The sequence below is a fragment of the Trichechus manatus genome, unplaced genomic scaffold (genome assembly GCF_000243295.1).
Source record: "Trichechus manatus latirostris isolate Lorelei unplaced genomic scaffold, TriManLat1.0 scaffold00054, whole genome shotgun sequence".
Classification (NCBI taxonomy): domain Eukaryota; kingdom Metazoa; phylum Chordata; class Mammalia; order Sirenia; family Trichechidae; genus Trichechus; species Trichechus manatus.
This window is the reverse complement of record NW_004443990.1, coordinates 11,383,243-11,406,369: the sequence shown is the minus strand read 5'-3', so window position 1 is coordinate 11,406,369 and position 23,127 is coordinate 11,383,243. Positions and strand designations below refer to the sequence as shown.

The window sequence follows — 23,127 nt, the reverse complement described above, 5'->3', positions numbered from 1 at the left end:
TTTCAGAGAAGTATTTGGAAAGTTACTTTTTTGTCCTCTGTTTCTGTAAATCTGGTTCTCCTTTAAGGTCCAGCACAAGTCCCACTTTCTCCAAGAAGCCAACCTAGACTACCCCAGGAAACACCCTGGCCTCCTTTTAAGGTAATTCTGTAGCATTATTTGTCTACACTTAATCCTCTAGTGCCTTGTGTCGTTACTTAACTCTGCAGCGCATACTATTTTTTACCCTAACTACACTGGTAGCTCTTAGAAAACACAGAATATATACCCACACACTCTGCTGTCCTATTATGACAAGCAGAGCACAGAGTACTTTGAAATACCACACACCTAGAATGAGACTGTCAGTGCCAGAAAAAAAGACTTAGAGATTTTCCAGAGAGCTGCCTTCATTTGACAACGTGAGGTTCAGAAGAGGGAATCAAACTGCCCACTTTCATGACACCATTTGGTGACACAGAGGGGATCAGAACCCAGGTCTTCTGATTCTCAAGCAGTGCTCTGTCTGCTGCATCAGCTGTTTCCGTATCTGTTGAATAGATGGGTAGATGGATGGGTGGATGGATGGATGGATGGATAGACGGATGGATGGAGAGGTATCATGGGTGTGTGATGTGTGTCAACTGTAGCCTTGTTGCAATGCTGCCCACTCTTCAGCCATGCACTAGGTCCCTTCACTCTTCTCCCTGGAGCTCCTGCCTCATCCTATGGAAGAAAAGCCCTCATTTCCAGAAGCCGAGACTCGTCAGCAATGGACTAACTCCTACCAGAACCTTCTAAGGACACCTTTCAAAGAGCAGCTGGTGTTGGGGGTAAGGGGAGAGGAAACGAAACTTAATCTCCTACTTTCACTTTCAGTTCTTCAGAAAGACCTTAATCCTTGTCTTTGGCAAGTGTTTTCAGAATAATAATTAGCTGTGGAATGGGAGGAGGATCCCACACATTTTTAATAAGCCTAGATTAATATGATGTCACCAAGTTGATGATTTTTATTCACATTTAAGTGAACTTTCCCTTGTCTCAGAGCCTTTGATTGGGAAAATCTTTATGAACAGAGAAGGCTGCATGGCAGCGATGCCCAGGAGTAGCCTGATCACATATAGTGGCTCAGAGGGGTCTCAAGCTAAGCTGTGACTTATTGCAGCTATGTGCTAGGAAGTGGGCAGTCTTTCCTTTTTTTTTTTGTCAAAATGGGATAATAATGATATTCTCTTACATTTGTAAAGATCTACTTGCAAAGTACTTTGCACTTGGCAAAGCACTTTTATAGATTCATTTATTTTTTTAAGACATCATTGTTTGTATTGCATGTCCATCCTATTTACTGAATATTTACTGAGTGCCTAATGGTTTGCAGTTGACTACTAACCTAAAGGTTGGTGGTTTGACCCACCCAGTAGCACCGCAGAAAGTAGGCCTGGTGATCTGCTTCCGTTAAGATTACAGCCAAGAAAACCCTATGGAGCAGTTCTACTCTGTAACACATGGGGTCACAAAGAGTCGGAATCAACGCGACAGCAATTAACAACAACAATATTACCATTCTAGATATTAGGGACACAGCAGTGAATAAGAAGATGGACAATGTTCCTAATATTACTTGGATTACTTTTTTTTGTAACTTTTTATTTTGAAATAATTTTAGATTTACATAAGAGTTGTAAAGATAGTACAGAAAGTTCCCATATGCCTTTCATCAAACTTCCCTTAACGCTATCATCTTACATAACTGTGGTACTTTTTATGAAAACTAAGACATTAACATTGGAACAATACTATGGTACAACACTGGTAGAGACTATAATCAGATTTTTTCAATTTGTCCACCACTGTCCTTTATTTGCCTCAGGATCCAAACCACAGTCATTCACTTGTCATCTCTCCTCTGTCTCCTTCTGTCTGTGATAGCTTCCTAGTCTTTCTTTCCTTCTTTTTCACAATCGTAACATTTTTGAAGAGTACTGATTGGAAATTTTGCAGAGTGTCCCTCGATTTGAGTTTGTCTGATGTTTTCTCGTGATTGGACTGAGATTATGGACTTTGGGATGCAGATCACAAAGGTAAAGTGGCCGAGTTTGTCTGATGTTTTCTTGTGATTGGACTGAGATTATGGACTTTGGGATGCAGACCACAAAGGTAAAGTGGCCGAGTTTGTCTGATGTTTTCTCGTGATTGGACTGAGATTGTGGACTTTGGGATGCAGACCACAAAGGTGAAGTGGCCTTCTCATCACACCATGTCAGCGCATACCTGATAGCCACGTGACATCACTGGTGATGCTCACCTTATCACCTGGGTAAGGTGGCGCCTGCCGGCTTTCTCCCTGTCAGGTTCCTATTTTCCCCTTCCCATTCTCTATTCTTTGAAACAAAAGTCACTTAGTCCAGCTCACACTCAAGAGGAGGAGAATTAGCAGAACTTACTTTTTAGAGAAAGGAGATAGAAAATATGCAAGTAAATGGATAAATATAGGCCAAGAACAATTATCAACCAGTAATAAATAAATGCTGGGCAGAGAATTAAAACCGGGTGATGTGATCGTGAGTGGCTGGTGTGCAGGGATGTTTTCAACTGAGATAGAACAACAAGAAGGAGGCAGGAAGGGCATTCTAGGGAGAGGGAACAGCTTCCAAAGCAGGAACAAGCTTGGCATCATCAGACCACGTCACTCCTCTGCTCAAAACCCTTTAATGGCTCCCATCCTACCCAGAGGGAAGGTCAAAGCCTTTACAGTGGCCCATAGACCCTGCAGGATGTGCATCTCCCCACCCCTACCTCTCTGACCTCATGCTCCCATACTCTCCCCCAGCTCACTCTCCTCCAGCCCCACTGGCTGCGACCCCTGGGGAAACTCTCTTCTGCCACCTATCCTCATGGCCAGCTCCCTCACTTCCCTTAAGGTTTTACTCAAATGTCATCTTCGACCTTTCTACTAAAAATAGCAGCATGCCCCTACCCGGGCACCCCAACATTCTCACCTGCTCTTTTTTTAATAGCACACATCACTTTTTAAGCTCCTATGTGGTGCAAACAGTTTGTGCTCAACTGTTAACCTAAAGGTTGGCAGTAAGGACCAAACCAGCGGTGCCGTAGAAGAAAGGCCTGGAGATCTGCTTCATGAGTAGTACTGTAGCATATCATTTCTGCTAAATCTAATACACCTCTGTTTTCTCTAATGGTGTGGGTACTGAGGTTACACTTGCTTTCAGCAAACACAAAAGGTAAGTCAACTCACACGGTTGAATAAGGGGAAATAAGTCTTGAATAGAAATCTCCCTCAAGTGGCCAGTGAATCAGGACAGAAGATGAATCAGTGGGGCCTAAATGCAAAGTCCATCACCCATCTGTCCGTTTGTCCTCCTCTGCTGGAAGCTATGCCACTGGTATTTCAAATACCAGCAGGGTCACCTATGGTGAAGAGGTTTCAGTGGATCTTCCAAATTAAGACAGACTAGGAAGAAAGGCCTGGAGATCTACTTCTGAAAATTAGCTAGTGAAAACCCTGTGGATCGCAACAGAATACTGTCTGATATAGTGCTGGAAGATGAGCGCTCTAGGTTGGAAGGCACTCAACATATACAGTAGCCACAACAATGGACTTGAGCTTACCAAAGACTGTGAAGCTGATGCAGGACTGGGCAATGTTTTATGCTGCTGTATGTGGGGTCACTATGAGTTGGAGCCCACTCAAAGGCAACTAAAACAACAACAACAAAATAACAAACAAAGTGTAACGTGTATTCCTCTGCATTCCCACTGCAGGCAGTGCTTTCTCCCAGCACAGCACTCAGCAAAACATAACTGCAAATGTCTTCTTACTAGAATGGAAACTCTCTGAGGACACGGATTGTGTATTAGTCATATTTGAACCTAAACCCAAAAATCCATTGCTGTCAGTTACTTCTGACTCATAGTGACCCTATAGGATACAGGAGAACGGCCCCATAGGGTTTCCAAGGCTATAATCTTTACCGAAGCAGACTGCCGTATCTTTCTACCACAGAGCCGCTGGTGGGTTTGAACCACTGACCTTTTGGTTAGCAGCTGAGTTCTTAACCTCTGCAAAACCAGGGCTCCATATTTGAACCTAACCAAAGACAAACAAACAGACAAAAAACCCAAACCCTTTGCTGTCGAGTTGATTCCGACTCATAGCAAGCCTATAGGACAGAATAGAACTACCCCATAGGGTTTCCAAAGAGTGGCTGGTGGATTCTCACTGCCGACCTTTTGTTTAGCAGCCGAGCTCTTAACCACTGTGCCACCAGGGCTCCGTATTTGAACTTAGAGACCGGCCAAATAATTCACCCAGTAGGAACTCAAATATGTGTCTGTGAAGAATAAATATCATTCATTATAAAGAGTATTTGGATTATTCATTATTTTGGATTAGTCATTCGTCTGTTTCCTGGATGAGGGAAGTATTAGACGCACGAATCAGACGTTGTCAAACCCTACGATGCAGGAACATATTCTCTCAAATTGGAATCTCTGAGGTTGTTGGCCATCATTTCCCAGTAGAAATGTTTTGTAAATCTGGCCACGAAGATCAACAGGGATTAAGTGAGGTTAAGGGATTAATGTGTATTTGCAGTGAAGCAAGTCATAGTATAGCCGAGGAAGTAGCTGGTTTTGCAAATTTTACCCTGATCCCTGCTCTTAAGTCAAGCAAACACTTTTTTTGCCTTTGAAAAAGAAATTCAACACATGCCAGCATGAAAAAAAAAAAAAGCCTCTCCAATATTAAAGGTCCACTGTAACTAAACTTTTAATTAAAGGGAGCACCAAAATTAAATAACAAACCCTGCAATGTTGATGAAGCTCAGCCTCTGCCCAGGAGAGCTGTGTGCTTCTAACCCGCTGGCATTTTTCAGAACATTCATAGTGGGAAAACTATCCCCGTGGATATCCTGGTCTTAGACATTCAGAAGGTCTTTTGGAGTGTGCCCCACATCTGAGACTCTTAAAAAGTTACGTCAGCACAAGGGATGGAATAAGTCGTTGAGTTGTTCTGGTGCCTTGGAAGGAATAGACACTGGATAGTGTTGTCATTGGTGAATCACATGTGGCCAGATGAGATGGTCCCTGACTGAGGTGGGCAGGGAGCTGGGTTGACTCTCATCCAAGAGACTCAACACTAAGGAAGGGCAAATGGAACCTCATCAATGTACGACTGGGAACAGTGTACACAATTCTTTTCTGTTTTGCTCTGAATTTTGGAAACTGATAGCGAGATAAGAGGTCAGACATGTCTGAAGGCCCGTGGATGATGCTAGAAGTGTTCCTTTTTTTTGCAGGAGAAGATTTTTGTTTTAACTCTTCTGTCCCAGTATTAGACCATGTGTCCTTCCAAAAGTTTGGATTTTTTTAATTCCAGATATCTCACCAGTCTACTACTGGATGAGAAAATGAAGGAAGGGCCTGGAGACCGACATTCCTGACACTGCTCTGTGCCAGGCACCGTGCTAAGGTTCTTTATCTTGCACTATCTCATTTTCTTCAAATGAGGCTGATATTATTACCATTGTCTCATTTGGAAAGAGTTTAATGTGCTAAAGGGCACACAGTAAGTGGCAGAGCTGGCATTCAAATCTGTGTTTGCTTGATGCTAACCTCTAGGCAACTCCTTGGAGCCCACCCTAAGGTTTATGCAGAGACAGAAAGGAAGGAGAGACAGAGAGAGAGGGATTGGCAGCCAGGAAATGAGGGACAAGGTTTGGTGCACCACCGATATCTCTGTGATGAGTAAGATTGTTGTGACACTCAGTTAGAAGATGCCAGATGCTCTGAGTGAACATTCTGGATCGACCACAGTTATTCTATTAATATGTGATGTTCCTTTTGTCCGGGATGCTCTCATCCAATTGCAGCCATGTTCATACTTCTCTTTCAAAATCCTGCTTAAGTCAGAAAGCCTTGTCCAATCCCCAGTTTTGAATCAGATGTCTCCATAGCACTTCAATTTGTGGACTTTGTCAGGTTGAACAGAAAAGGACTGTTTGTCTGTCTTTGTCTATCTTCCCACCATGGTAGACATCTTTTGGGGTGTCCGCACAGCTTACAATGCCTGCCTTCTCTGGGTAACTGCTCTCCCTACCATAGGGGCAGATCTCCCAAGACCTGTTCATTCTACGTGGCTCCATCCCCCCACCCATAGCTGACTGGGTCAGAGAAGACCTCAGATGTGAGCTGCGAAAATTGAATCTCTTCTTTGGAGAATTTGGCATTGGGCTGAAAAGCCAGCCAGCGAGTCAGTCCAGGACGGTCTCAGTCTGAGGGGATATAAAGTTGGGATCGGCAGGGGGCCATTTCAGCCCTCCATTTGTACAGAGAATCAGACAAAAACAGCTTGTGGACAGAATAAGGGGCAGTGGTGGCTCAGTGGTAGAATTCTTGCCTTCCATGTGGGAGACCTGAGTTCGATTCCCAGACAATGCACCTCACATGCAGTCGTCACTGGTCTGTCAGTGGAGGCTTGCATGTTGCTATGATGCTGAACAGGTTTCAGCGGAGCTTCTAGACTAAGACAGACAAGGAAGAAAGGCCTGGCAATCTACTTCCCAAAAATCAGCCAATGGAAACTCTACGGATCACAATGGTCCAATCCTGTTGTGCATGAGGTCACCAGGAGTCAGGGGCCAACTTGCTGGCAGCTAATAACAACAGCAGAGAATGAGAATAAAGCAGACACACAGAGATGAGGAATGGAGTAGGAGTAGTTTCTGAGTTCATGACCTTGGTTCAGTTCCTGTTTTCAGCCTCTTCCCTGGTCCAGTCGAGTCCTATGCTATATCCCAGAGGCTTGAATGAGCTCATTACTTGTGCCCCAAAGCACCTCATCTAAGATGCCCTCAGGAATGTGAGCTCCCTGAGGACAATGCTGAGTCTGTTCATCTGTGCTGCCCTAGGCTAAGATGGAGTCTCTGAGGGGTGCAAATGGTTAACGTGCTTGGCTTCTATCCAAAAGGTTGGAGGTTCGAGGCCACCTAGACATACCTCAAAAGAAAGGTCTGGCGATCCACTTCCCAAAAACATCGGCCGTTGAAAACCCTACGGAGCACAGTTCTACTCTGACACACAGGGGGTCGCCATGAGTTGGGATCAACTTGATGGCATCTGGTGTTTAGGTTAGTACAGCTCTTGAGATTCACTCAGCTCCATTAATATTGGTCAAATTGCACTGAATGGATACAACTTTTCTATCTAAGACATAGAAATAACACTACCTGGTCCTCCCCTAAATTGCCGTATGCTCCGGGAAATTAAATAAATGCAAGCCAAGAGCTGGTTGGTTCCACTGAAAGATGTGCTTCTCCTCACTGTCATTCCATCTCATTTCCAGTTTGAGAAGCCAGCTGTGGTGAAAGGCTGAAAAGCACTCAGCAAAGAGCAAACAGCAGGAGCGAGTGACAAGTGAGACAGGGTATGAAAGGGCTTGTTTTGTTCTGTGTGCTTTGGAATCAACTTGTTTAATTAAGGTGAAAAAAAATCACCCTCCAGCTAGTAAAGAAATCCCTAAGAAAATTAAAATAATGTAAATCAAGCTAAATGAATACTCTAGAAGCAGCATTAGAGCTTGGTGGGGTTGAGTGCTTGGATACCCCGGAGGTTTTAAACCCAAAGCCTGCAACTGCTTCGGAGCAAAAACACTCGTCCTTTTGTTTGACGGCAAAGGTGGCTAAATGCTGACACCAATAGGGATTTACAGAGGAGCTTAAAGTGACAGAATCTTCTAGCTGTTCTGGCTCTCTAAAGACCAGAATTGAGACAAAGCCTAAGTGGATGATGGTGATAATACCCGGGGTTTCTTCCTAGGGGCGCTCAGTGGAGAGAAATCACTTAAAATGTAATTAAAATATACAAAGCAGAATGGTTCACGGGGAGCACATAGTTTCCAGTCAAATAACTGATCAGCCACAGGGGCATTTTACTTGGGAGGTAGCTGAATGACTGCGCATGTTTGATTTGTGCAGGTGGGTGTGGTAGCAGAAGTGGTGGTGGCCCTGGCGGTGGCGGGAGTAGTAGCTTCCATATTCGAAGCATCATAACAAGAAAAGGCCACCATCCAAGTGAACAGAACAATCTGATCTTTAGTTTTTGGTGTCACATCAACAGACTTAATTTCCCAAGAATTTATCTTAAAAGAGCTATCATGGTGGCTATGTATAAAGTGTATACTTAACCTTTGGGGCAACCTCTCCAATATACCATAAAGGTTTAATTACAGATCAATGATTCTGACTCTCCAGGTAGCATGGTGACCCTCGATCAATGCTTATATATGATGATAAAATTATCCAAGAAGACTTTTACTTTTATAGGCCTTTTGGTACTGGAAGGGTTCTGATGGTGCGCCTCCAATCCATTCATTTTCTGGATGAGAGAAAGGAGATGCAGAGGGGTTAAGTGGTTGGTCTAAGATCACCTAGACATAGAGTGACCATATGATTTATTGTGCAAATTGGGGCACTTTTGAGAGTGAAAGGAGATACTATTACAATTACACCAGGGTCAACTGGTGTCAAGCTGGGCTTTCCCAGGCAAACCAGGACACGTGATGACCCTACTGAAACAGCTTGAGGCTTTGTCTCAGACTCACTGGGAATGCAGAAATGCTGTACTTGCTGAACCCTTTGTGGACAGGGAAGGGCTCCCCCAAGGGACTGGAGTGGGGAGAGCACTTCTTTGCATGTGCTCAAGCTCATGAGTTTTCCCACTTCTAAACTAGGGTTAACAGGGACTTGGCTGACCTGTACAGGGCCTGTGTGGGTATTAGGAAAAGACATGGTCCTCAGGACAAACACTCTGATAAGTAGATGGTTCCTTTTGCAAAGAAAAAGGGGCCTCTCCTTCTAGGCAGGGAATCCTTAGGTGGTGCAAATGGTTAATGGGCTTGGCTGCAAACTGAAAAGTTGGAGGTTTGAATTCACCTAGAGGTGCCTCGAAAGAAAGGCCTGGTGATCTACTTCTGAAAAGTCGGCTATTGAAAACTCTATGAGGCACAGTTCTACTCTGACACACATGGAGTCACCATGTGTTGGAGTTGACTCCACGGCAACAAGTACTTGTCCTCTGGGAGGCCATATTCCAGTGACTGTTGATACTGACAAGAAAATGGCAATCAGGAAAGGGTGCCAGACCTGGCTTCTTAGAGAAGGGTGTTTAGAACCAACTCACAATGGCTCATAAAATTTTTAGGACTTTTACCTCCTCTACGATGATGCTGCCATGCAATGGATCGCTTTTGTGTGGACTTTCTCGTCATGGTCTTGTAACAACCACTTGGGTGGGACTGTGAAGATAGGGTAATTGTGGCCCATGAAGGGGATTGGTCAGTTTTGCCATCTGGGCTTGAAATGAGCCATCCCAGAGGAAGGAAGGGGAGGAGGATCCCACCATCACCAAGGAAGTAGACCCAAGAGTGGAGCATGTCCTTTGGACCTGGGATCCCCGCACTGAGAAGCTCCTAGAACCAGGAGACTGAGAGAGAGAGAAAGACAGAGAAGGAAAGAGAAAGAGCTGTAACACAGATGGTGAGAGGCGGTGGCAGAGAAATGGTGACAGGGGAGACTGGCAGGCAAGAAGAGCAGGAGACGGCGCAGTGGGCTTCCTGGCCCATGGAGTGAGAAAGCTGAGTGCCTTCGGGTGAGGCTTCCTGGCGGAATGAGGTGCCTCTGGGCACTTACCGGCAAAGCTAAAAGAGCTTTGTAACACTTGCCTGATCAGGGCAGAGACTGAGGGTCAAGAAGAGGCCTGCCTGTGAGCACGGCTGGGAAGAGGCTATCCTGACAGAAGAACTGTATCCTGAGCGTTTCTGAACTTGAATTGTAACATGTCACTTCCCTAATAAACCCCATAATCATGGGTATTGTCTGTGAGTTCTGTGTGGCCATTGCGATGAATTATCGAACCCAGCAGAGTAAAAAGTGCTGTGGGAGGGACAGTTGGTGTCAGAATCGGTAAAGATGGGGGAGAGAGAAGGCATGTCTACCCTCCCCCTCATAGGAACCAGCCTTGGGCTGTTGATCTGGATTTCCCCCTTGGAAAGTTAGAGACGGTTAGACTCTGCCCCCACACCATTCTTACAGATGCCATTTTGGATTCTTGTCAGATACGGAAGGAGGATAGACATGCTGATGATAGAAATGCTGACCCTGGAAGACGGAGCCCAAAGAAACAGGCTGTGTCGCTAAGAAAAGCCACATTTTTTGAGCACTCACTGCGTGCCAGGCACTGTTCTGAGCAATTTACGTATATCACTTCTCTTAATCCTTAAAACAACCAGATAAGATGCAACTGCTCTCCATCCTGATTATTATGATAGTTATGGGAATCAGTACAGGTACTAAAATTCATGGAACTGGATGCCAGAAGAAAAAAAATTTATTTTACTGTAAGATAATTAAAAAAAAAAACAAAAGACTACATACTGTTTGATTGCATTGATTGAAATTCGAGAAAAGGCAACAGTGATAGCAGAGCAGTGATTGCCAGACGTCAGGGCTGAAAGGGATGGACTGTAGAGGAAGAGAACTTTTTGGGGTGATGGAAATGTTCTGGATCATGTTTGTGGTGTTGATTACATGACTATATATTTGTGCAAATGCATCAAGTTGTACAGTTAAAATTGCTTAATTTTATTGTATGTAAGTATACCTTAATAAAGCTAGGGGGAAATAATCTTATGGCATAAACTTGTTGCCGTTGAGTCAATTCCGACTCATAGCGACCCTATAGGACAGAGTAGAACTGCACCATGGGGTTTCCAAGGAGTGGCTGGTGGATTTGAACTGCTGACCTTTTTGGTTAGCAGCCGAGCTCTTAACCACTGCACCACCAGAGCTCCATGGGCAGTGCTATAAATCAGTTGCTGTCAAATCAATTCCAACTCAAGGTGACCCCATGTGTATCAGAGTAGAACTGAGCTCTGCAGAGTTTTCAATGGCTGATTTTTCAGAAGTAGATCACCAGACCTTTCTTCCAAGGCACCTCTGGGTGGATTCGAACCTCCAACCTTTCAGTTAGCAGCCAGGGATGTTTGCAGTTTTACTGTTTGCATCACCCAGGGACTCCAGTACCACTATTCCAAAACGAAAAAATCCTAACCCGTTGCTGTCGAGTCGATTTCGACTCATATTAGTCCCATTTTATTAATGAGGAAACTGAAAGCACAAGGAGGTTGACTAACTTGCCCAAAGCCACAGCCGGTAAGTGATAGAGCCAGGATTAAAACCAGGGCTTGGGACCAGTTTGAGCTGGTTCAGTCATGGCCGACAAAGTGAAACCAGAACAGACCCAAATTTTTACAATTTGGGTGATCCAGAACGATAACCAGAATGGGAAAAATTACAGGTTGAAGTCCTGGAATGGGAGACTTGGAAGAGGCATAGTGAGTCCTTTCAGGAGCCTGATGTGTGAGACTGGATTATTGGCGGTACTGCGGAGAGCAACACACGTTCAAAGCAGTGTGGTCGGCCACCATCTTTGAGCGGGGCACTACTGTTTCTGACACTGCTCCAAATCCCATGGGCAAGAGATTTGGTTGCCGTGCAATGAGTATGCTACCCTTGTTTTCTACGGGGGAGATTAGATTTCTAGCAGGGCTTTGACCCGTGAGTTTTCATGTTCTGATTATTGTTCTGGCTCACCCAAATTTAAAACATTTGTGTCTGTTCCAGTTTCTCTTCCTTGGCCATGACTGAACTGGGAAGAACTGGTTCGAAGCCCTGATTAAAACACAGGAATGAATAACTCCAGCAATCTTCACCTCTACAATTAACTTCTTCTCATGCAAGAAGGTTACAGCTCCTTACCTGGGTCAGGGGACCATATCAGCCCTAAAGAGACAGGTGCAACAGGCAGGCACTTCTTGACCCTCACAGAGGACCTTACCAAAACAGCAGCTGCTCTGGGGTGGCCCTTTGGGTCCACACACAATTAGTCTCTCCTGAAGCAGTCACAATTATTTGCTTTGAAATACTAGTGCAGAGCCCTGATGCAGATATCTGGTGATCTCCGGGTCTTCCTCCTTTTCCTGGCTGGGAGTGTGATTTAAAACCTCCTGGCTGAGCTCATTTTATCAAACAGCTCCTGTAGGATTCATTTTCAGGGCTGAATCTAGAAATTTCTAGCTCAGCAAATAGATCCAAAGCAAGAAAATATATTCACCCAAGCTACCTCTGTGACTAAGTAATATGGTTTCTTCTGCTTTGCAGAGGGGAATAGATGTGCTTATAGACGTACGAATTTGCAGATCTAGAATGCCTTACTTATTATATTTTAAAGAGTTCAGAGTAAAAGTGTAACTGTGCGTCTCTATATAGCTTCTGGTTGCTGTCCACCTGAGAGGGCACACATAATGACACCGTGTCATATTTCACATTGCTATTGTGCCACTTGGAGAAATAGGTTCCTGTCTCACTTTACAGCCAGAAAAAGTATAGACTATCCTTAAGGATGGTGTGGTAATGAGAGGGGCATCTCAAGTAACCTGATATGGTAAGTGACAGAGTATCTCTATCAGCTACTTAGAGGCTGAGCAAGAGAGGGGAGGTGACTTGCCTAAGGTCATGCAGTGCGTAACTGTAGTTAGAGACCTGGGTTTCCCTACCAACCATGCGACTGAAGGCAGGTTCTTTAACCTTTCCACACTTCTTTCCTCCTATGTAAAACAGGGCTAATGAGAGCTAGCTCACAGGTTTCTTGTGAGGATTGGGCGTGATAAGGCACTTAGCACAATGCCTGGCCCATAGTGTGGGCACGATAAATGAAAGCTAATGGCAGTGGTCACATTAGTTCATCGTGATTATCCTAATACACCTTATCTGCAAGAGTTCTAAGGTTTAGGCTGGCTAATAATGGACTTGTACAGCGCTTTGTAGCTTAACAAGCCCTATCATAGGTATGTTTCCTTTGCAATGCACAATTACCCTGTAACGCATATACCAAAAAAACAAAAACCCAAACCAGTTGCCACTGAGTTGATTCCCACTAACAGTTAACAAGCTCACTGCTCACTGAAAGGTTGGTGGTTCAAGTTCACCCAGAGGTGCCTCTGAAGAAAGGTCCAACAATCTAGCTTCTGAAAAACCAGCCACTGAAAATCCTACGGAGCACAGTTCTACTCTGACACACACGGGGTCGCCACAACACGTACAGACCGGCATTATAAGCTTCATCTCACAATTTAAAAAAAGGCTCAGACTAAGCGACTTGCCAAATTCAGCCTTTACCAAGATCACACAGCTAATAAATGACAGAGCGGGGTCATGAACTCAGATCTTGTAAGTCAAAATGTTGGTTTCTGTCCAGTAGCCCGAGCCTCTGACCCTTAGGCCAATGCCCTTCCCCATAGTGTGCTTGTCTCTGCTCCCTGGAAGCCCTGTTCCAGGCCAAGACAACCACTTCTTTTGGAGACTGCCCCTAACAAGCCAATCCAATCCAATGAATAATCATGAGAGCCAGCCTACTGTTGCCCTTTTACTGCTTGGATGGGGATAGATTTATAGAAGCTGGCTCTGGCTGGTATTTGGGAATAGACAATTACCTTCACTTACTATATCCTAGGCTCCTTCAGCTTAATATTTACTGCCCAGAATTCTGCCCTTTCCAACCAGTTCTGAACACGAGATGCCACAGGCAACTAAGTGGCATAATTCATTTGAGGGGACCATAAATCGAAGGCTTCTACCAGAAACGATGCAAAAAATTAATGGAACATGAAATCAAGTAAATGGAATTGAGTACAGTAATTAGTTCATATTTTAATCCTCAGGTCTGTTTATTATCCGTCAACTGGCGAGCAGTTAAGTCGGCACCATTGAGATGATTAGCTTTGTTTCAGCAAAAGTTTATTGATACGTCAGAGCAAATGAATCTGGGGGTTTTAAACTGCTTTATTTTGAATTGTATAGCAGCACATCCATGGAGAAGCTAGACATCTAATGACTTAATTTTGCAATATTATTATCGAGATGACTTATATTTAATATTAGTGAGCTGTTTTGAAGGGTTATTAGGGAGTGTGGGGGTGGGGGATTCAAACTGCACAAAAGCATTGCTATGTCTAGGTTTTTAATGCACTAGTATGATTGCCTTTTGATATCAAGACCAAAGGAGGGATCCTAAAGGCGTTACAGTTTCCACTTTAGGCTTCCAACCTTTAATTCTTCATTTCTCTCAATCAGGGAACCTTATGGCTCTCCTATAGGTAGTATTCGTGTGTGGGGTGATTTGGTGACTTCTAGGTCCATTTCCTCGTGGACACTCATCATTGCTCAAGTTTGTAAAATAATCTGCCAGTACCTTTGCCTTTCTGAGATTGGCCATATAAACACCTGTGTGAGGGGATCTGTTCACTAATGCGGGAACTCTGATTCTCAGGCCACACTTGCTCTGTTGTTGTTAGCTGCCTCGAGTTGGCTCCGACGCGTGGAGAGCTCATGTATAACAGAAGGAAACAATACATGGTTCTGCACCATCCTCACAATTGTTGGTATGTTTGAGCCCATTGTGGCACCTATTGTGCCAATCCATCTCATGGAGGTTTCCCTTGTTTTTGCTGACCCTCGACTTTACCAAACATGATGTCCTTCTCTCGTGATTGGTCTTTCCTGATGACATGTCTAAAGTAAGCAAGCCAAAGTCTTGCCAACCTTGCTTCTAAGGAGCATTCTGGCTGTACTTCCTCCAAGACTGATTTGTTCTTTCTTCTGGCAGTCCATGGTATAGTCAGTATTTCTCGCTCTACTGGGGGACTAAGCCAGATGATCTAAGAGGGCCTTCTGAATGCTGGGATTTGATATAACTTTAAATTTTATGTGAAAAATTTAAAATCCCAAACTAAGAGTCAGGAAACTTGGGTTCTGGTCCTAATTCTGTCACTAAATCTTGGTGACATTGAGTAGGTCTCTTGCCCTTTCTGGCATCTGATTTTTGTTTGGTAGGGTTTTGTTTTGGTAGGTGGTTTGGAATAGATGACCTCAATAGTGTCTCCAACTCTGACACTTTAGATGCAGGCTTTGAGTAGACTAGTTCTTCCAATAGCAGGTTTACCTCCTTGTAGGTAAACTTGAACTACCCCCCTTGAAGTGGGAGGTGTGATCTTTCATGAAACCTCTACAGATTGTAATGAACCATTGAGAGTAATCAGAGTATTAGTGAACAGGTAATTCTTACTTTGCACCTTCTTTTCCAGTTGCTTTTATTCCAGGGGCTTTGGAAATGAACAAGAAAGCACAGCTAGTTCACGGAAATGTTATGAGCAGTATCCATTCTTGTAAATGGAGTGTCATTGGTTACCAAATAAACCAAGGCCCCATTCAACAACACTTGTAAAGCTGTAACAGTGATGATCTCCATGGAGACAGTTGGGTCCTAGGCTGAACCTTCATCAAGTCACACTTAATGTCTGTCTTTAATATTGTTTTTGTCATATAACACCTCCCTCCCGGGGTTAGCCATAACTCTGGAGGGAGATCATCAGAGTCAAGTGGAGAGGGATGGCAGCTGTCATATGCCATGCTGGTGAGACCAGGTCCGAGTTATGAAGCAGGTTAGGATGGAGTCAACAGGACGATGAGTTGACCTCAGCAGGTTGTCTTTAAACGCAATGTCTTCTCTCTTAGGCTACCCCACTGTATCCATCTAAAACGGGCAATTCAGGAAGCTGCTGACTTGACTGGGATGTCCTTTCCCATAAGTAATTATGAAAATGTCCAAAGGGAAAACAGTTCCTATCCTTGGACCAGGCTCATCATCTGCTTGCTGGTGTCCTTACAATCTGCCCTACCACCATCTGGGCTCCTGACCTCTGTTTGCTTTGCCTCTTGAAGGCCACTTTGCTTACTCTGGGTGGGACTGGCTCCCAGTATCCAGAACTTTGGCTTCTAGCATTGGCAAAGACAAACTCGCTGGTCTTATCCTGGGAGTACTTCCAGGGCTGAGATGAAGACTCTAAATGAGTTTTTCTAGTACATCGGCTAACAAATGTTCAATTACTCCTCTCAGATACCTATGGGTACCTGGGAGTCCTGAAGAACTCACTTATCTTTTATTTGTGAATAATTTAACATAAAATCCCTAGAACTTTGGCTAATATTGGCATTAACTTTATCAGATTTGCCATTATGACCATAGAATTTAATTCATGATATGCTGGGTATAATTTAGGCACTCTGAAAGCTACGATCTTTTAAATTATCTTCATTGACTCATTCAAACTCTTTGTCCAACAATAGCTACTCAATGCCCATTATGTGTATGGGGAGTTAGTAAAAAATGCAACTGACTCTGACTGCCAAGAGTTAACAGTCTATTTGGGAAGACAAATTCCTCTACTAGATTTTAGGATCCTGAAAGGTGAGCTAAACTGTTCTTCTTCTTTTCCAGTTTCCAGTGGAATCTGATGCTTTGGCAGCCTCTACTGAAACATTCCATCTTCAATTTAAATGGGGCTATATATTTCCTAAACAGTCAATGAATGCAACTCATCTTAGAATTCCAGGAAAAAAACCCATAAGGTTTGCATTCCTGGAACAGCAATAGTTGTTTGACTCGCTGATTCAGTGATAGAATGACTCATTCCACAAACACCAATTAAGCACTTACTGTATGTCAGGCCCTGATGAATAGTGCAAGATCCCTGTCCTTAAGGACTTTACCAAGCTCATTCATTCCTTTATTCAGCAAACATGTATTGACTACCCTCCATATGCCAGAGAATGCATGCAGTTCTGGAGATCCAGCAATGATCAAAATATATAATTCCTATCAACAAAGAACTACAGACCCAATAGAAGTGAGAGTAAATAGCTACAAAACAACAGTGATGAGTAATATAATAGATCAAGCTCAGCAAAATTTTTCAGTAAAAGACGAGTTAGTAAATATTTTACCCTTGGTGGGCCATATCCATCTCTGTTGCTTATTTTTCTTCTTTTTTTTTTAAAAAAAATTCATTAAAATGTAAACTATTCTGAGCTCCTGAGCTGGATTTGGCCCACCAGCTATGGTTGGCTGATTTCTGTAATAGAAGAATATGCAGGATTTTCTGAAAGTGGAAAGGAGGCAGCACTTAACTGACTGGGAAGAGGAAAGGGGGCTTGAAGGGAGGGGGCTATGGTAGATATAGGGGTGATAGGGGAAGGGAGATGGAGCTGGCACTCCAGGTACAGGGAACAGCTGTACCATGGCACCAGTGTAGCTCTTCCATACCCATGGACCTCATGTCCTTAAACATTCCAGTTCTTGTTCCCCCCCAGATCTCTGATTGTGCCAGCGGAAGTTGCAGCCTGGTGGTGAAGTGGTAACGAGACTGCAGGAGCGCTTCCCCCAGAGCCACTGGGTGTCTGGTGGGCCCCATTCTCAGTTCTGTGCTCCTCAGCGCTTTTCATACCCTAGCATACTGCAGGACAATTGGGTGTTGGTTGCTTATTCCTACAATTTGTGTTACTTTAGTGAAACCAGTCTCCCAAGGATGCAAATAATTGATTCCTTTAAGAGGACATGGCCTGCGTTTTCCGTGTTTTCAGTCTCAGTTGTTGGCTCTAAGATAATTGTTTTCTCTATTCTGACTCAGAGCCATGAAAAAAAAAAAAAACCCTCATATTTTACATACGACTTTTATTCTCCTGTTTTAATTAAACAAATCTGATCTCCATCACCATGGCAACAGCTGTGGATTTTTTTCCTCCCTCGAATGTGTTTCAAGCAGGATCGGAGACTCCCAGAGGCTGAGACCTTAAGAAGCTGATGTGTTTCTCCCCTGCCTTCAGAGGGAGCCCTGGTGGTGCAGTGGTTAAAGCGATCAATTGCCAACTGAAAGTTCAGTGGTTTGAAACCACCATCTGCTCCGCGGGGGAAAGATGTGGCAGTCTGCTTCTGGAGAGATTCACAGCCTCGGAAACCCTGTGGCGTTGCTATGAGTTGGAATTGACTTGATGGCAGTGGGCTTTGTTTTTTTTGGTTTTCAGAGGAAGCAGTGAAGGAATCAGGCCACACAGCTCTTCATCCGTTCTCTCCTTAACACGATCCAGACAGAGCTAGTTCATAATCCCCCTCTGGAACAATCCTCACACAGAATCTGCATTGCATTGTATTAGGAGTCCCTGGGTGGTGTAAACAGTTAACACGCTTTGCTGCTAACTGAAAGGTTGGAGGCTGGAGTCCACCCAAAGGTGTCTTGGAAGAAGGGCCTGGCGACCTGCTTCTGAAAAATCAGCCATTGAAATACGGAGTGCAACTCTACTCTGACACACATGGGGGTCACCATGAGTTGGAATGGACTCGGGGGCAACTGGTTGTACATTTTATTAAAAATATGCTTCCCGGGGGCAGGAGCATAGCCCAGCATGCAGCAGAAGCACAGTAGCTGTGTGAAGAGGGGACATAATAAACGTAGGATCTGCACACAGATATTGGTGAAGTGGCTGTTTCAATTCTCAATGTGTCCCTTTACCCCTTTGAAAAAAATAAGGAAGGTTTTTATATGAATTTGGCCAGTCTCCCCCAAGTAAGAAGGATACTGTTTTTTCTAGCCTCACTATAAGCAAAGACAAACCAGTTGCTCTTGAGTCGTCTCTGACTCATAGCGACCTCATGTGTGGCAGAGTAGAACCGTGCTCCACAGTGTTTTCAGTGGCTGATTTTTTGGAAGCAGATCGCCAGGACTTTCTTCTGAGGCACCTCTGAGTGGGCTCAATCCTCCATCTTTTTGCTTAGCAGCTGAGTGTGTTAACTGTTTGCCCCTCCCAGATACTCCTTAGCCTCACTACTGCAACTTAATCCACAGGCATGCATTCTTTTCAAATATTATCTTTTGCCCTATTAGTGTATTTGCTTCTTTTCATAAGTAACCTACTTTATACTGGATATTAATCTAGCCACTTAGACATGATTAGCAAGCTAAGGGTCTTACTTATTAAAAACAGTTAATTTTCTCTTTTTAAAAAAATCAAGACATTTGAATCCCCAAATACGCTCATTTATCACCAACCCCCAACAAGGCATCCAGGAGTTTTCCATGTAGGACATGAATAATTTTTATAAAATCGAAGTTGCTGACTGTGTCGTACATCCACGCAGCTTTATAAAACAAAGCAAATGATTACCATCAATTACAATAACCCCGCTAGACAAGACTGCAGTTAATCTACAGCTCTTCAGATAACAACTGCTGCTCTGTGCCAAGGAGAATGCCTGGCATTAATTGACTTATCACGATCGGCAATGATAGATGGGGCAGATGGCAACGTGATTATTCACTGTCAATGAAGGAAACACAGGCTGTGTTGCTAGAAGTGGTTACTTGGGTCCTCTCAAAGGCTAACCAAAACCAGAGACCAAAGGTGGCCTTGAAGGTAGCACAAAATAAAAATAAAGATTTAACCTACAGGGGCAGAGATGACTTAAATGGAGGCTAACCCTCAGTGGAATCCAATGGGGGGAACTTTTCTATAAGGAAATCATGGACTGTGTGGAATTTCAGCAGTAGAAGGGTAATTAAAGCTAATCATCCACCTGGTCATTAGGATGTGAGTTATTTTAATCGAGCCCCAAATTCACTTCTATGCTTAATAATACCAGTGATGGGAACTCACTAGTTCTACCTCACTCATTCCATCCACGGATATTTAGCTGACTTCTGCCTTTCTGTAGCTTCCACCCATTGGTTCTAGGCTTCTTCCCTCATGCCTCATAGAAGAATCAGACTTTTCTTCCTCACTTGCTGTTCTTAGCTGCTGTCGAGTTGGCCTCTGACTCATGGAGAGCCCATGCACAAAGGGATGGGACCGGTGTGATCCATAGGGTTTTCACGGCCTGATTTTCCGAAGCAGATTGCCAGGTTTTTCTTCCTAGTTCATTTTAGTCTGGAAGCTCCACTGAAACCTGTTCAGCCTCATGGAAACATGCAAGCCTTCCCTGACAGACTGGTGGTTGCTGCACTTGAAGTGCATTGGCCTGGAATCAAACCCAGGTCTCCTTTATGGAAGGCAAAAATTCTACCATTTAACCACCAATTCATCTTTTGCTTACTGCTTGTTGTGTGCTGTCCAGTGGTGGATTCTGACACATAGCAACTCTCAAGAACCCTTTAAATATTTCAGAGGTCAACTGCTTTTCATGACATTGTTTTGGAGCCTTTAACATTCTGGTTACTTGCACCTAATCTCACACTGGTTTGTCTACGATCACTCATATTGATGGGCTCCTAAAGAAATGTAATACAACGGAAGTGGTCTATGCAGGATAAGGGTGCAGTGGTTAAGAGCTCGGCTACTAACCAAAAGGTCAGTAGTTCGAATCCACCAGCTGCTCCTTGGAAACCCTACGGGGCAGTTCTACTCTAAAGGGTCACTATGAGTTGGAATCGACTCGACAGCAATGGGTTTTTTTAAGGGTGCTCACACTGAGGCTAACTCTCAAGCCTGCCTTGGAGCGAGGGAAGCGTGTGTGATCACTCTGCTCGGGACGCTGCTCTCCAGGTCCCATCGGTCTTAGCACTCCAACTTTGCCATTGCCATTTGCAATTGCTTCTGGTTGCCCTTTGTAGTACACTGATTAAGTCTGATTAAGTCCTCACTGGAGGCCCTGAGTGGTGCAAATGGTTAACATGCTCAGCTGCTAACTGAAAGGTTGGAGGTTTGAGTCCACCCAGAGGTGCCTTAGAAGAAAGGCCTGGCAATCTACTACCAAAAGTTCACAGCTATTGAAAACCCTGTGGAGCACAGTTCTACTCTGACATACATGAGGTGGTCATGAGTTAGAATCTACTTGGTGGCAGTATTTTTTTTTTTTTTTGCCCTTGTTTAGAAACTGGAATAATTCAGGGAGAGCTTGAGCTAAAATTGATAGAGTGATCCCTAACCAAAATCTCTTGGGGAATTTTTTACAAATTCTCGTACCTGGACCCTACTCCTGGATATTCTGATTTTGATGGTTTGGGGAGAAGCCAAACATAAATATTTTGAAAATGCTCCCGAGTGAATTCTGTCTTGTAACTCTGTTTAAATGCCTTCTTCGCTGAGAATATTTCTTAATAAATGTACCATTGAGAGGGTGCTTCACAAACCTAATGACCAGACTCCCTCGGGAACTCTTAAAATGCAGATTTCCAGGGTCTCTTGGAGAGTCTGATATCTTTGGTCTGGGGCAGGTCCAGGCAATGAGTACACTTAGAGATTAAATTGCTATATGTTTCTCTTGAGGATTTTGGAAGCACCCATTGACTCCAAAACTGTAGTTCATATACAAGATACAAGGAACCTTATTACATATTGAAGATACAAGGAACTCCAAGGAATTCAACAAGGTAAAAGATTTTACCTTAGTAATGCTCTGTATTTTTTCAATAATTTATTTAAGAAATATTTCTACTCTGAGGCAGTGTTATGATAGACACCAGAATATAACAGTCCAGTGAGAGAGAAAAACAAAGAAATTACAGCAAAAAAAAAAAAGAACAAGTCAACAAATAAAAAATTATTAAAATAAATTATTAATCATTTAATACAATAATTAAAATTTTAAAATAACTTATATTTTTAAAAGAATCTAATTTTGAATATTCTCTAATTAAAACCAGCAGTCTCATACAATAGACAGGCCTATAAAATGAACATCAACACCAGTGAGGAATGTACACCTCAGAACAATCAACTATATGAGACCTAAAGAGCAGCATTTGCCCAAATGCAAAGTTCACAAGGACAGTGGGGGCAGGAAAGCTGGGCGAATGGACACGGGGAACCAACCCAGGGAGGAAGGGGTTTGCAACCAATGTCATGAAACAAGCTATGTATAAATTGTTGAATGGGAAACTAATTTGTCCTGAAAACTTTCACCTAAACAACAATAAAATGTTAAAACAAACAAACAAACCAGCAGTCCCCCAGTTACTCTCAATTTGTGAGTTTTTGCCCTGTTTTTACCATATTCCCCGTTACACTCTAGTTCAGGATCTGGAATGGCCAGGACTCTTCCATTACCGTGCCTTTGGCAGACATCTCTAATCAATCCAGCATTTCTTCCTATTCAGGAGCTGGGCTCATGTTCCTGCTCAACCAGGTCATCTCCGCAGCCATTATTAATAGATCAGAGGTGATACGCTAGATGAAATCTATGTGCAGCTTCCCCAGCACACAGTCCCCTGACATGCCTCAGCGCCTAGGCTCATGCCGTCCCTGAGTCTGAAATGCCATGTCCCCTTTCCTGATAGATCTCAGTCATTCAGTATTTCCAGGGCTCCTTACATCTGGAATTCCACTTAATTCTCAAACAACCTTGAGAGGTATTGAACTGACCCTTAGAGGAATCAAGTCACCTTCGCAAGATCACATAGTTAGCATGTATCAAAGCAGAAGGTACAAACTCAGGTCCTTTGACCCCAGTGGAGCTCTGGTGGCACAGTGGTTAAGAGCTACAACTGCTAACCAAAAGGCTGGCGATTCGAATCCACCAGTCGCTCCTTGGAAACCCTATAGGGCAGTTCTTCTCTGTCCTATGGTGTCACTAGGAGTTGGAATCGACTCGACGGCAATGGGTTTGGTTTTGGTTTGGCTCCAAAGCTGATGCTCTTAAAATCGTTCCCCATTCCCTCTCTTCACAGCTCAGTTCAAAGGGCACCTCCTCTGTGAAGCTTTTTCTGACTCCTTCAAGTAAAATTCGTCACTACCTTCTTTGAGCTTGTCAGAACCTTTGTGCACTTCCATTACAACATGCTATTATACTTTAATTATTTGAATATACCACTCTTTGAGCTCCTCTCGATAGGAACTCTGTCTTTTTTTTGTTTTCTTCCTTTTTAAAAACCTCTGTATCCCTGGTAACTAGGAAGGTGCCTAGGTAAGTTCTCAGCTGATGCATTTTGAGCACATTCAAATATGGTCACTGAACTCATTAAGGTTGTGGATATATTTCTCAGTGTATGGCCTTGCCACATTAAAAACCGTGCAAGGTTTAAAAATGATTTTGATTAAAAAAAAAAAAGACCAAGTTGGTAATGAGATCATATTTCTGTGATTCCAAAGCCTTCCTGACAGCAGTTATTGAGGACTCTTAGGAAGAAACCTATTACAGGGTATTTAGCATACAAGGGGCCCTGGTCCCTAGTTGATAACCACCCTCGAG

The 23,127-nt window shown here is 43.6% G+C and overlaps 1 protein-coding gene across 2 annotated transcripts in view; it reads right to left on the bottom strand.

Annotated features, from left to right (window-relative positions):
• The window catches only part of CA10 (carbonic anhydrase 10), a 543,166-nt gene that overhangs the window by 80,631 nt on the left and 439,408 nt on the right, over positions 1 to 23,127 (bottom strand). The gene's annotated exons all lie outside the window — the stretch shown is intronic.